Here is a 14,328-nt window from a genome sequence, read left to right as displayed (position 1 = left end):
TATTTTATAATAAATTTTATTTAATTTTAATTTCAAAAATATAAATTCCTTAAATATATTTTTATCTAAAATATTTTTTAATTACTAATTAAAATTAACTTCTAAATAAGTTTCATTTTGTAAAGCATTATTGTTTTCATAGGTTCTGTCCGTGTTAACAAACAGCGTGAAACGGAATGAATACAAACTTAGAAATTGTAAGAAGAGAAAGTATTCGCATGGCTGAACTAATATGAAAGGAAATCTGATATCTGTCTTCCAAGAAAAGAATCATTGTGTTTTTATACCCATTTTTTTATCTCACAGAAAAAATAAGTAAAGGAAAAATGTCCCTCAACAATTATAAAACATATTTATGATATTTCTCATTTGTTCTTAAGGATAGTTTTAGTTTTATTAAAAGAATTAAAAGAAGATTTGGAAGGATCGAATTGCAACATACGAACAATTAACTAGTAAGCATTAATTGATAAAAAAAAATATGTCTATTTTTACAATAGCCTATCGCTGTGGAAATCGCCCATGAAAAATTCTTGGGGTTTTTCCCAAGAATTTTTCATGATATGTCGACACCTGTCCTCGCCAACGGACTGCCCCATTTAGGGCCTGATTGAACCCATAATACACTTGCTAAAAAGGGGCCTTCTTAGTGCCTACAGGGTGGAAAAGTTCTAAAACAAATGCACATGATGTGACAATTTAATTCCCGGAATGCACCTTTAAAAAATATACATGCGGAACTGTACACTAGTGGTTACTGTCACCTTCAAAGTACTCTCTTTGTGCATCTATCTACACACTGACTTAAACGGCGTTCCCATTTTTGGAAGCAGGCTTGTTGAGCAGCTGTCTTACATTCTGTTGGATATCAGTTATATTAGAAAGTCTTCGTCCTTTCAGCGCAGATTTTGGAAATAGACAGCAAACACAAGGAGCTAAGTCGGGTCTAATTGGGTAGTCGCTTTTTTGGCCAGAAAATCTCACAGTGAGTGCACTGTGACTTGGCGCATTGTCAGGATGAATGATCCACTTGTCAAAGCAAGTGGATCATTCATCCTGACAATGTTCGGGTCTTTTTCTTCCAACAGAATTTCGTAATCTCTGCAGTACTTCTGCACTACTTGACTATGTGTCCCTATTCGATAAATTCTTTGGTGGACTATTCTCTTGTGATCGAGGAAACACACTACCATGGTCTTAAACTGTGAGCACGACATGCATGCCTTTTTAGGGCGCGGTGAATTTGGGGCATGCTCTGATGTTTTGTTTCTGTATAGTACTGTAACGTTTCAATAGAGCATTCAATAACAATTTTCACACAAAATTTAATATTAATACGTTACTCTAAATTTCGGATACCCATTTTTATGCCAAAGAGTACACGTGTACTCTTTGGCATAAATAACTATTACTTTCCCAATAGCTAAATAACAACTAGTTCTACACACGTATTAGTTCATACATGAGTGTTCGAACACGAATGCGCATGTCATTTCGTTGTGTTCGTCGAAATTATGTGACGAGCGACACTATGCGGACATATCAGAAATTAAATTGTCACACCTTGTACTGTTACCTTGCTTTGACGAATCTCATGCATTTCAAAACGAATATTTGATTATTTTGTGGGATCATTTCTAACAGATTTTCTTTCTGAGATATTTTCAACCAATCTGGAAAGTTAATACAGTACAGTAATTATATGTGAATATGTATTAGAGTTTATATCAGAGGTGGTCAGCATCTACTAGGACCAGAGAGTCCAGAATGAATCCGTAGATTTAAAACCCTGTAGAATTTCTTGAATTAACGTTGAATCAGGTATAAGGTTTGCCCTGGGTGCCAAAAACTGTTCGGTACGGCCCTGCAGCGAACATTAAGTAAACCATTTTAACACATTTAACACATTTTAAGTAAACCATTATTATTGATATTGATTTGGTGGCATAAAAAATAGGTAAATTTCTCTAAAAGATTTATTTTTGAAAAATCTAACAACGAAATTGGTGATTTTTTATTAAAATAGGTATCAAACTTTTTCACTCAAATGAAACATATTTTTCAGATAGACTTATATTAAGTTCTGGTTCCTCTCAATTTTAGAGGAGAAGGTGGTATTATGGAACACTGCGGGTATTATGGAACACTGCGGGTATTATGGAACCACCCCATTTCGAACTGATAATAAAGGCGAACTGTAGCGGAATGTGGCTGAACTGAACTAGGCAGACATCCATAGCAGGGGAAAAACCCGTTTTACTTCGGTTAAATGGTTGTCCGCATTTAATCAGCAAATTTGTTTTTTTGACTTAGGCGTACATATTAATCTGTGTGATGTTCACGTTTTTTAAAATTTGGTCTTGACAGACATAAGTTAATTCGAGATGGCGATGCGTGAAATATGGACCCCATTGGTGCTTTTACAGTAATATGGAACTCAACTCTTCCGAACTTTCTATTTGCAAGCAGACATTCCTCCATAGCAATTTGTGAAAAAGACACTAGGTAGAAAGCCAATTCTTCCTGAGAATATCGAAAAAGAGCTGCTGGAATATATATTGTTGATGGAGGTCATATTTTTCTATTATAAAAGCATTTTTGCGATAAAATACATTGGAGTAAATAATTTTGTAATTATTTAACATTTTTTGTCCTTTCCTATTTTTTTTTTTTTTTGGTTACATTAAAGCACTTTTTTGAAAATATACAGTAAGGTTCCATATTACCACCCGATTTTCTCTAAGCCTACTTTCGGACTTTTTGTACAAAAGCCTTCAAAAACCATACTTATAATTACACTAGCGAAAAATCCAATTAGGAACATTTAGTTTACTAGTTACTAGTACTTTTCGCACAAAAAATGTGGGTGTAGTTACGATACCTTGTTTACAATTCACTAAAATGTAATTGGGGTTCCATAATACCACCTTCTCCTCTATTATTAAACTCTCAATTATGTCCCAATTTTGCTTTATAATTAGCATTGCTTTTCATGGCTTCAATATTTAATTTCGACTTCTCTTTTGACCACAGGGAATTCAGGAATGAAAATATTCTCTTTATATTAGTTTAGTTCCCGATAAATAAAGGGCTAAATTTGTTGAAAGTATTCTTTAAACTATATTCCATGCCATTTCTTCCACAGTAGTGTCCCGTCAAAATGGTACGTGTAGTCAGCCTATTGTTGATATAACTAAACAGAGGTCCCATAAAGTCTCGACCGATTATCTTCAAATCTCCATTTTTTGTTGCAGGTGTAAAATATAACTTTGCAATAAAGAACAGTCATGGTTAATGCTCGATTAAGAAGTTAAAGAAACGAACAACACAGTGAAGAGTTTATGCAAAAATTTCCAAAAATTGATCCCAAAAGAACGAATATTCGACTTCTTGTCAACAAATTTCAACACATTGAAAATGTTATGACGAAGAACGTTCGGGCGAGCCATGTATATCTCTAGACATTCTGCAAAACGTCCAGAAAGTATTTGGACGAAGTCCTCATATATCAACTCGGTGCCTGTGAGAACTTGGTGATGACCTGTCCATCTGAATAGAAAGACTTGGTTTAGGCAATCAGAAACAATGTTTGTAAAATGGAGAACCGACCCAGTCTGCTAAAACTCAACAGTGCCCAAAATTCCATCATCCATTAATTGAGACTCCAAAAATTGTGGACGCCGCCATATCACTAACCAATTACTTCGATCACTAACCACGGCTATTCTTTCTAGTAAAGTTAATATTTTCAGTACCTGCAACAACAAAAAATAAATAAATTTACCATTTTCATGGTAAATTTATTTATTTACCATGACATACATTTATTTATTTACATGAAACCGTAAATAAATTTACGGTTTCATGAAAACAGATCGAAACTTCATATAAACCCTGTATATTATGAATTAGTAAATTTATAAACTTACAAGGGTCGTTCAAGGTTAAACGAGACTTTTGGGCCTATAATTTCGAAAAGTAACTGTCGCACGATAAAACCCAAAGAGGGAACAGTATTATCTATCCCAAGATTTCGGTAGCAAGCATGACGTATTTTGCGCATGCGTAGCAGTTTTATCGATCATGGCGGAAGGTAATGTGTCCACAATGATGGAACAGTGGTGCGTAATCAAATTTCTCGTGAAGGAAAAGGTTAAACCTGTTGAAATTTTGAGAAGATTAAGTGCACAGAATAGGGAACAAACGCTACCGCGGGCAAGAGTGCACAAATGGTGTCAACAATTTGGCAAAGGATGATAGCTGGTGACAAATGAAGCACATGAACACGTTCGTCCAACTGCAGTAACGTCAGTCAATATCGCAAGTTATCCTAGAGAACCGACGAGTAACCGTGAGACACATTGCAAACAAAGTGTCCATCAGTGTCAATAGTATTGAGAAAATTATCCATGAGCACTTACTGTTCCTCATGATGTGTGCCAGATGGGTTTCCCGATAGCTGACATGTGATCAGAAATGGGTACGCAAGAAGACATGTGAGCAGCTTCTGAATCGGTTATGATAATCTGAAACGAAATGATAATCGCTGGGAGCTAATCACTTCTTATCGAAAGTGATTAGCTCCCAGCGATTATCATTTGTTTGGGCCCCTTAAAGAGCACTTGGGAGGAACGAAATTCCAGACAGATGATGAACTGCAGCAAATTGTCCTGTGCTGGCTATGACGTCAGCCCACTTCTTTCAATGAGAAAGGTAGCAGGGACCTACCCCACCATTGGGAACAGTGTATACATACAGATGGAGAGTATTTCGAAAAATTGACATATTTATACATGTTTTGGACATTCCGTTTGGTCTGTAGAAATAAAAGTCTCGTTTAACCTTGAACGACCCTTGTATATAAATTCATAAGGATTTGGTTCTATTATTGAAGTATAAGGCCTCCAAAGCGGAACCCTTTCTTGGCGATCCGCCTTCGTGCTGCGTTGCATCGACCAATCAAACCAACCGTTCCGCCTATGGGCACTATGAAAGAATCTTTTCGTGTCCATTATCGGTTCGATTAGATTCACAATGGAGCGGAGGCAGGCTGATGAAGGACAAGCCCGATGAATTCGGAACAGACCACACCCAAAAATTCGTATTTTAATTGTTAATCGCCCTGGCCTTTCGGCCGACGACTTAAAAATTAAAGATGTAAGAAAAAAAAATCACAAAAATACGATTATAAACGTAACAAAAAACATTTTTCAAGAGATCTTCAAATAGTCTACTGTTTTATTATTTCTACAATACAACAAACTCCCGATTGTTCGTGAGCGGATTATCCGTGCATAGTCAAAATATTACATTTACTTTTGTAAATAATTCTCTCTTTAATCCGAAAAGAATTACTTCGGTAGACTATCCCACAGCTATTTAGGTTAAGAAACTCTTTCATTGTTTTTTCATATGAATTTCGGGCTTATTTAATTCTTAAGCCCCTCCTCAGTGCATAAAGATCTTCACAAATTTTTCTCCAGCTTATTTGTCACACTCATATGGTACTTCTGGTTCTTTTTTACAATATTTACAAATTTTAAAATAAAGACGTATATCGTATAACATTAAAACGCCAACAATGCCCATATCCCCGTCACTGGCTTGACTGTTTTATAATTATTCATTAATTGAACTTTAGAGCGTTATTTGGAAATTTGCATTAGAACCGCTATTAGTAGCGCCGGTTCTGACTACGACAGTGGATGATGGCAAACATTTAAATGGGACGAACACTACCCGATTTTGTTGTCCAACTGTGATTGGTGGTGGTATTTGTTACCCGACAATGCGAAAAGCCAGAAGGCCAAGCAGTTAAGACTCAGCCTTTCGTTCTGGGAGACTCGGGATTGAATCTAGTGGTTTGGTTTGACTTATTTGTATACGACAACGCGACACATGGGCGATCCGCCAAGAGGGGAATGCCTCTTGGGAGGTATTTTATAGAAAACTGGTTCCTATTTGGATGTTACTAACGTGACCCGGATAAAACCAAGCGACCAACTACTAGTGTTTGATGATTTTATCCACTTGGGCACAGGATGTTTAGTTGTCTATCCTGGATGTCAAGCCCTGTTCTTCATTGTGAAGTTTTACTTGTGAGCTTGGCCTAACCCATTACGGCACAGAAAAACCCTATTAGTGCCCAGAGGACGAAATGCGTAAAAAAGCTGATGGTGTGATACAGCATTTTCAAACAAACATGGCTGTCTCATCAAGAGACGTGCTGCCACATTATTGTAAATTACAGAATGACTATTTGTAAAATAGCATACTGTATAATTTAATATTTAAAATATACTTGGTCTTTTTTTTAACTCTTTCCGCCCTGTGGGCACTAAGAGGGCCTCTTTTTGCAAGCCCATTATGGGTTCGGCCAGGCCCACAATGGGGCTGCCGGGTGGTGAGGGACGGGGCCCGACATATCCGAACGGATCATCCCCCGAAAAATTCCTGGGGATTTTTCGACCCGTTCGGATTCGAGCCCGGGTCCCCAGAGCGGTAGGCTGCCACCTTGACCGCTCGGCCATCCGGCCGCAATATACTTGGTCTGACGACTGGATAGTCGAGCGATTAAGATGTCAGCCCACAGCTGGGGGGAATTTGGAATTGAATCCGGTCGTAACGTAAAAAAAACAGAATTTTTCGGAGTAGTAAGTCTGGATATCTGTCCCATTCTTTACCACCAGGCCTCGTCATTGTGGGCCTGGAGAAACCCATAAAAGGATCTTGCTATAAGAGACCCTCTTAGTGCTAACTGAGCGGAAAGAGATAAAAATAAAACTATTCCAGCATCAAATTATAAATTTTCATTTAAGTATGAATAAATTTGTAATTTATTTTTTACAGTTTGATACCTCAAGCTACATACCTCAAACTCTACGAATCACAAACAGCACTTACAGAACATCTCAAAGCAAAGAATTACCACAGATCACATGAAACTTCCGGTTATATATAATAAAATAATATCTTAAACTAATAACTACAAGCTTCATATGTAAAAATTTTGCTACTTATTCTTTTTAATGTTTGTACAAAGTAAAACAAAAAAAAATTAAAAAGTTTACAATAAAACTGATCATGTAGATATAGTCCCAACAATTTTATGTTAGTTCCATCCTCACACACTACAACTAAGCAACCTTAATCATACTACTACTTATTTACCTATTTTTACCTCGATAAAGCTCGATCACACTTATTTCGGAATTATTCCCCCCTATTGTTGCCACCTTTTCAAAATCGCTGACCTGGACGGCAGGTCAGGTTTGTTCGAACAGAAGTTTCTGACGCATGCGCAATGTCATTTTACAGTGCAAAGAATAACGTGCACGCCGGTTGTAAATCGGTTACAGTTAGGGACTAGGGACTTGCATAGGAGTAACGTAAGTAACCTAAATTAAGAAAGAACAACTACAGATGACTTAGCTCTATTGGATATTGGAGACGTGTACGATTGTACAGTACTGTACTGTACATGCAATAAATAAAAAGTTCGACAGGTTACGCGCCACATGTCGGCGTAAACAGACTAACAGGGCAGAATTACAGATGAGTTTCAGTGAGTGTGAGTTCTTTCGCTGTTAAAATAGTGTAAATTTGTAAAAATATTTGCAAGAACTTTGTTTCATCGTAATTTCACAATTTCTACGAAATTCCCGGAGAAAATTAATAGTTCACCCAGAAAATAAGTCAATTCCTGGACTGTCCGGGTGAAAACCGGACGGATGGTAACGCTATTTGTTCCACATGCTTTCTTGTCTTTTCGCCATCTTGATCGTGAGGATGGACATCGCTATCTTCTAATCATACATTAGCGCTAGTATTATCTACGTCGTTCACTGATTGGTTGTTAGTGGCAACCAGTGTTGTGTTTTCCAAACTTTCGGTAAGCCGATTTTGGCCAACTTCGAACACTTTTATGATGTCAAAATTGCTGAACAGACCACATTGGGCAGAAAAATCGTGTAGTATTCACTCCGCTTATAAGCGAAAAGACTGTATAGGATAACATCCTGATGATAGTGGCACCAATTGTAAACTGCTCATTGTTATTTTATTTTTGCAACATGCTCTTAATTACGATTCGATACAGTGGAGCGTCGTTTATCCGAAAGAATTCCAGTCGGCCTAAAGTATAATTTTTATTTGTTTTTATATTTTTCAATGTATTTATTTCGTTTGTAAAACAAAGCCACGATACAATAGCCACGATTATTATTTTAAAAAGTTTACGTTATGTTTAACATCGACGAAAATTCAACGCAAAGCGACACGCAACGGAGAAAAATTTCAACACGGGATAGGTTATATTTTTTCGTACATAATCGGTTATCCGAACAAACCGTTTCCAATTGATTCGGATAAACGATGCTCTACTGTATCCCCATTCAGAAATCATGATTTTGTTGTATGAGTTTCTTGTAATCTTTCTGCTCTATGGGAACTAAAACTAGCTTTTTTCATAGGGGGTTCGATCGGGTTTGTTAAGATCATGAGCGTCCGTAAAAAATTTTCCGCGTAAAGCAATACACAAATAATTGCAGTAATACATCTCAAAAGTTGGACATCCCTCTAATTTGAACACTTTTCCGTTGCCCCTGACGAAAGTATAGGCTTTATAATGTATTCCCACCGCGACCGGACGGCCGAGCGGTCAAGGTGGCAGCCTACCACTCCGAGGGACCCAGGTTTGAATCCGAACGAGTCGAAAAATCCCCAGGAATTTTTCGGGGGATGGTCCGTTCGGATATGTCGGGCCCCGTCCCTCATTATCCGGCAGCCTCATTGTGGGCCTGGCCGAACCCATAATGGGCTTGCAAAAGGAGGCCCTCTTAGTGCCCACAGAGTGGAGTTAAAAAAAGGTCCCTAACTGTAACTGATTTAGAACCGGCATGTACTGCACGTTATTCTTCGCATTGCAAAATGACATTACGCATGCGTCAGGAACTTCTGTTCGAACAAACCTCACCTGCCGTCTAGATCAGCGATTTTGAAAAAATGGCAACACTACCACCCGGCCAAGCCCACAATGGGGCGACCAGGTGGTGAGGGACGGGGCCCGACATATCCGAACTAATGTGTCGGGTGTAGTACGAAGAAAAACATATATTAGAAAATTATAAGACATGTTTAAACTTATAATATATTTGGAATTCCGAAAATTTCGCAAAAAATTTAAAACTGTATTAAAATAAAAAAATCACACGCATAGAGGTCCCTTAACGTCATAAGTTTTTACAGTTTTGGAGTTGGCAGCATTGACAATTACATTTTTATAAGAACTGTTTATTATAAATCTAATTTATTATTATTATTTTAAATTTATAATAAATTTAAACTAAAAATTGAAAGTTTTTAAGGTTAATGTTACCCTAGGTATCGAGATGGCGCCGTTTCCGGTAATCTCGTATCGGGGTACCGAGTGACGCTTGCGATAGAGGGCGCTGAATTTTAACGCGGCGAGATATGCAAATTAATTCCGCTAAACGGACGAGGGGCGTGTGCGCGTGCGAAAGTTTGATTTGCGTGACGACGACGAATACGAAGGTGGTGGTCGGTTTGTTACGAAAATTTGGTGTTATTTCGTTTAAATCGAAGGCGTTTTTTTGTTATTTTTCCACTCGTTAATTTTCTTCCGAATGAGTGATTTGGACGTTACCTCAGGAGATAGTTTTGGCAGGGACGTACTACCTCCCAGGACTTTTTCCGTCTTCTCGAAAGTGACTATTCCGAATTGGGTCTTGATCCCGGAATCGACGAAGGGTTCGAAAATTTGCGGTGAAACTAGGATTACGGCACGTTGCCGACAAGTGTGCTCGAAATGTTCGAAACCTTGCACAAAGTCGTTTATCGCGACGATAGGAAATCCTGTGCAACGAGATGTCAAAAATGCCGTTTTGATGGACGAATGGAAGGGGTACAACCACAGACGACCTGGAAGGCATAGAAATCGCCCGCAAGACGGATAATCATTCGGAGAGTTTTGTGAATCCGAAAACAGGGGTTCACACCCAAAACATAGAGAGATTCTGGGGATACTTGAAAAACGAGAAAAACGTACCGAAACATTACACGGAAGACTTATCGGATTCGTACATGTACAGTTTCATGTATAAAAAATACCACGATTGGCCCTCAAAAAAACCAGGTGAACGTTTCTGCATTTTTGAACAACATTTAAGAGTAACATATATCCCGGATCCGGAAGATTACCATTATGGGAAGAGCCCGAGACCGTGCCCGCCGCTCCCGTTAATAAAAGTAAGAAAGAGAAAACGCGGCGGAACAAAAAAGGAAAAACGAGACATCACGCAAAAAGTAGAAAAAAAAAGAGAGAGAAGCATGCCAACGCAAGTAAAAAAAAAAGAAAAAATATTACGCATTATTTTTACTTATATAAGTAAAAATAATGCGTAATATTTTTTCTTTTTTTTTTACTTGCGTTGGCATGCTTCTCTCTCTTTTTTTTTCTACTTTTTGCGTGATGTCTCGTTTTTCCTTTTTTGTTCCGCCGCGTTTTCTCTTTCTTACTTTTATTAACGGGAGCGGCGGGCACGGTCTCGGGCTCTTCCCATAATGGTAATCTTCCGGATCCGGGATATATGTTACTCTTAAATGTTGTTCAAAAATGCAGAAACGTTCACCTGGTTTTTTTGAGGGCCAATCGTGGTATTTTTTATACATGAAACTGTACATGTACGAATCCGATAAGTCTTCCGTGTAATGTTTCGGTACGTTTTTCTCGTTTTTCAAGTATCCCCAGAATCTCTCTATGTTTTGGGTGTGAACCCCTGTTTTCGGATTCACAAAACTCTCCGAATGATTATCCGTCTTGCGGGCGATTTCTATGCCTTCCAGGTCGTCTGTGGTTGTACCCCTTCCATTCGTCCATCAAAACGGCATTTTTGACATCTCGTTGCACAGGATTTCCTATCGTCGCGATAAACGACTTTGTGCAAGGTTTCGAACATTTCGAGCACACTTGTCGGCAACGTGCCGTAATCCTAGTTTCACCGCAAATTTTCGAACCCTTCGTCGATTCCGGGATCAAGACCCAATTCGGAATAGTTACTTTCGAGAAGACGGAAAAAGTCCTGGGAGGTAGTACGTCCCTGCCAAAACTATCTCCTGAGGTAACGTCCAAATCACTCATTCGGAAGAAAATTAACGAGTGGAAAAATAACAAAAAAACGCCTTCGATTTAAACGAAATAACACCAAATTTTCGTAACAAACCGACCACCACCTTCGTATTCGTCGTCGTCACGCAAATCAAACTTTCGCACGCGCACACGCCCCTCGTCCGTTTAGCGGAATTAATTTGCATATCTCGCCGCGTTAAAATTCAGCGCCCTCTATCGCAAGCGTCACTCGGTACCCCGATACGAGATTACCGGAAACGGCGCCATCTCGATACCTAGGGTAACATTAACCTTAAAAACTTTCAATTTTTAGTTTAAATTTATTATAAATTTAAAATAATAATAATAAATTAGANTATACGTATTTTGGAAATGTTGAGTCGGATTAGTCTAGAATCGATTAATTTTATGGAAGAAAATCTTTCAAACAGCCGTAGTCCGTAAACTTGATACGTGTCGGGTTGTGATTGGAAGGATTCGTAAGAAATCGGATTCCTAAAGAATGGAACGTATCTCTATCTTATAGGGGGGTCGACTGTACACAAAATAAAAAAAAATAATATTAGTCACATGTATTTACAATTTATAATTACAAAGATCAGTACACGTACACACCTATTCGTTCGAGAATCGTCGCACATCCGAGGGTCCGACCCTGCCTATCTTTCTTTTTAAGCGTTCGTCTTTGCTCTTTCCTCTATCTCTCTAGTCCACTTATGCCAACGCATACATCATAACACGCGCTCACGATACTTTCGATTCGTCAGTTTTCCGTCGTAGTTTTTCCATTTTATAATTACGTGACTCATAGCCTGGTGATAACGGAGAAAAGAGACATATAAGACATCGGAATAAAGTCACAGTTATGATTTCACAAATTCGAGACACCTTGGTAGCCCGAACGGTTCCAGGCTTTCGCCCGTGCACGCTAAATGACTTTCATTACAAGCATTTAGCTTTCCGAAGTCTATGACAACACTTGTTTGGCATTGACGGCCGCAAATTTCGCGCCAATAATCTGCTTCGACTTGTTTGATTATGCTATCAACTCAATGTGATATTTATTTTCACATTGCGGTCTTTCTCTGTTCTTTTTCCGTTATTTACACGTGTAGGTCATTTCATTGTTACTCACATTTGATATCATCATTTATCACAATGCCATGACGCTCGCGTCTGTCCACTACAACTGTCAAGAATTAACGCGATTGGCGAAGCGTAGTGACAGCGGGCTAATGGAGAGCAGGTCCTTGCCATAATGCGGTTTGCGCTCAATTTTCGTACGTGCGTTAATCAAGCCGAATAGTTTGGCCGAATATACTATTCGTTGCAACACTAATTTTTACTCACCGTCGTCGTCGGTCATTCGGCTACTCTAGTACGCTTCTTTCCGCCGTCGCGACGGTATTCCTCTCCTTTTTTTTTTTTTCTTGCTCGCTTCTTCGGTATCATTTCCGGGGCTGCAGGAACGGTTTCTGGCTCCTTCCATTCGGGCGCGCGGCCCGCTCCCGGATAAATTTTTCGTAAATGTTCGCAAAAAGTTCCGAAACGTTCGCCCGGCTTCAGACTTTCTCATTTCGGATGCTTTCTATACACAAAGGCGTATAGATAGGAATCGCGAAGTTCCTCCGTGTAGTGAATGGGCAGATTTTTCCTGTTCTTGAGAATACCCTACAACCTTTCGATGCTCTGCGTATGTACACCGTCCAGCGGGTTCACAAAATGTTTGGAATGATTTAAGGTCGCGTTTTACCTCCATTCCTTCTAATTCGCCGATATGGTTATCTCTCTTCCATTGGTCGGTATAAATTGTAGATCCGGACCGGACGAACTCGCTAACGACCCAATTTAGACTGGCTTTGGAGCGATCGTTTACAAAACACAAGAAACAGTTCTAGTCTTCTCTACAGATTCCGCCGACTACCCACTTAGTAGTCCCTTTCAGCGTCCTCCCTCTTTCGTATTTACCACGCTTGCTTACGACCGTCTCATCTATTTCTACGGTCTTTCCGGGGCCTCCAACTTTCAAACTCGTCAAATTAAACAGAGAGACCATCATCGCGTGCCGAACGAAACTAGCCCAGTCGACACCGGTACCCGGTAGCGTGACTTACCGCAACGGACAAACACGAAGACTTCGACGAACCGTCTATGCAAATGAGGTGCCAGACGAAAGAGAATATCCTTCCCACGACATCTTGCCAAATTTTCCCTCGAAAGTACCTTCGAACGCCGAAGTATTATTAACGTTGCACTTGTGACATCGGAAATAAACCGAACTAGTGTCATTTCTGTAACTTATTTTACGAACTAAATCCATTTTTGCGAAATTCGAACTACGCAACACGCAAACCAACTCGTCGATTTCAAATCGCGCGCACCGTCACGTGACATCACTCGTCACCAAACAGCCACGGCGTCGGGAGCGAGGCTAGGAGCAAAACAGGAAGTGCCGCCATGACGGTATACGTATCTGGAATTTAACCATATAATGTTTTAGTAATAAGAAAGAATTACGAAATAATATTATTATTATTTCGTAATTCGATTTGTTTCACTTTTGGGGGGCGGGCGGCGGCGGAGCCGCCGAGTTCGCAAACAAGATTTCGACCGGAAGCGCAGACCGAGTTGGCGACCGACGCCATGTTCGATACCTAGGGTAACATTAACCGTTTTTAAAAATACTGTAAAAAATAAAATTCAAGTCATCTTCAAAAACGTTTACGTAAGAAATTTCGATTTGTTTCAATTTTGGGGGGGGCGGCGGCGGAGCCGCCGAGTTCGCAAACAAGATGGCGACCGGAAGCGCCGACCGAGTTGGCGACCGACGCCATGTTCGATACCTAGGGTAACATTAACCTAAATAGACGTGTGTGTCCTTATATTTCACTTTTCCGTCGAAACTACACATCACACATGAATAGTGTTTGTATGTGGTAGTAGCGCCAAGTCTCCATTCGTTCAACAGGGAAGTTGCGTCTCGATAGCTATAAGGGTGCGGGAGATATGGGGCTGAAAGTGGTTGAAAGTGGCTTTCTATTTCGAATGTTTTGTTCGAATTTGTTCGAATTAAATTCGAACATAAAAATTCGAATATTGGTTCGATTATAGAACGATTGTAAACGTTCCAGAAACGTTGAAAATAGTTCGTTTGACTAAACGTAAAATTCTCTAATTAGTCT

At 39.3% G+C, this 14,328-nt stretch overlaps 1 pseudogene; it reads right to left on the bottom strand.

Annotated features, from left to right (window-relative positions):
- Window positions 1–3,617: 3,617 nt before the first annotated feature.
- Window positions 3,618–13,531, bottom strand: LOC111617123 (annotated as a pseudogene).
- Window positions 13,532–14,328: the final 797 nt, after the last annotated feature.

The sequence above is a fragment of the Centruroides sculpturatus genome, unplaced genomic scaffold (assembly GCF_000671375.1).
Source record: "Centruroides sculpturatus isolate CEXI.00-Female unplaced genomic scaffold, Cexi_2.0 scaffold2287, whole genome shotgun sequence".
NCBI lineage: Eukaryota > Metazoa > Arthropoda > Arachnida > Scorpiones > Buthidae > Centruroides > Centruroides sculpturatus.
Note: the sequence above shows the minus strand (reverse complement) of the source record. Positions and strands in the feature narration are given on the sequence as shown.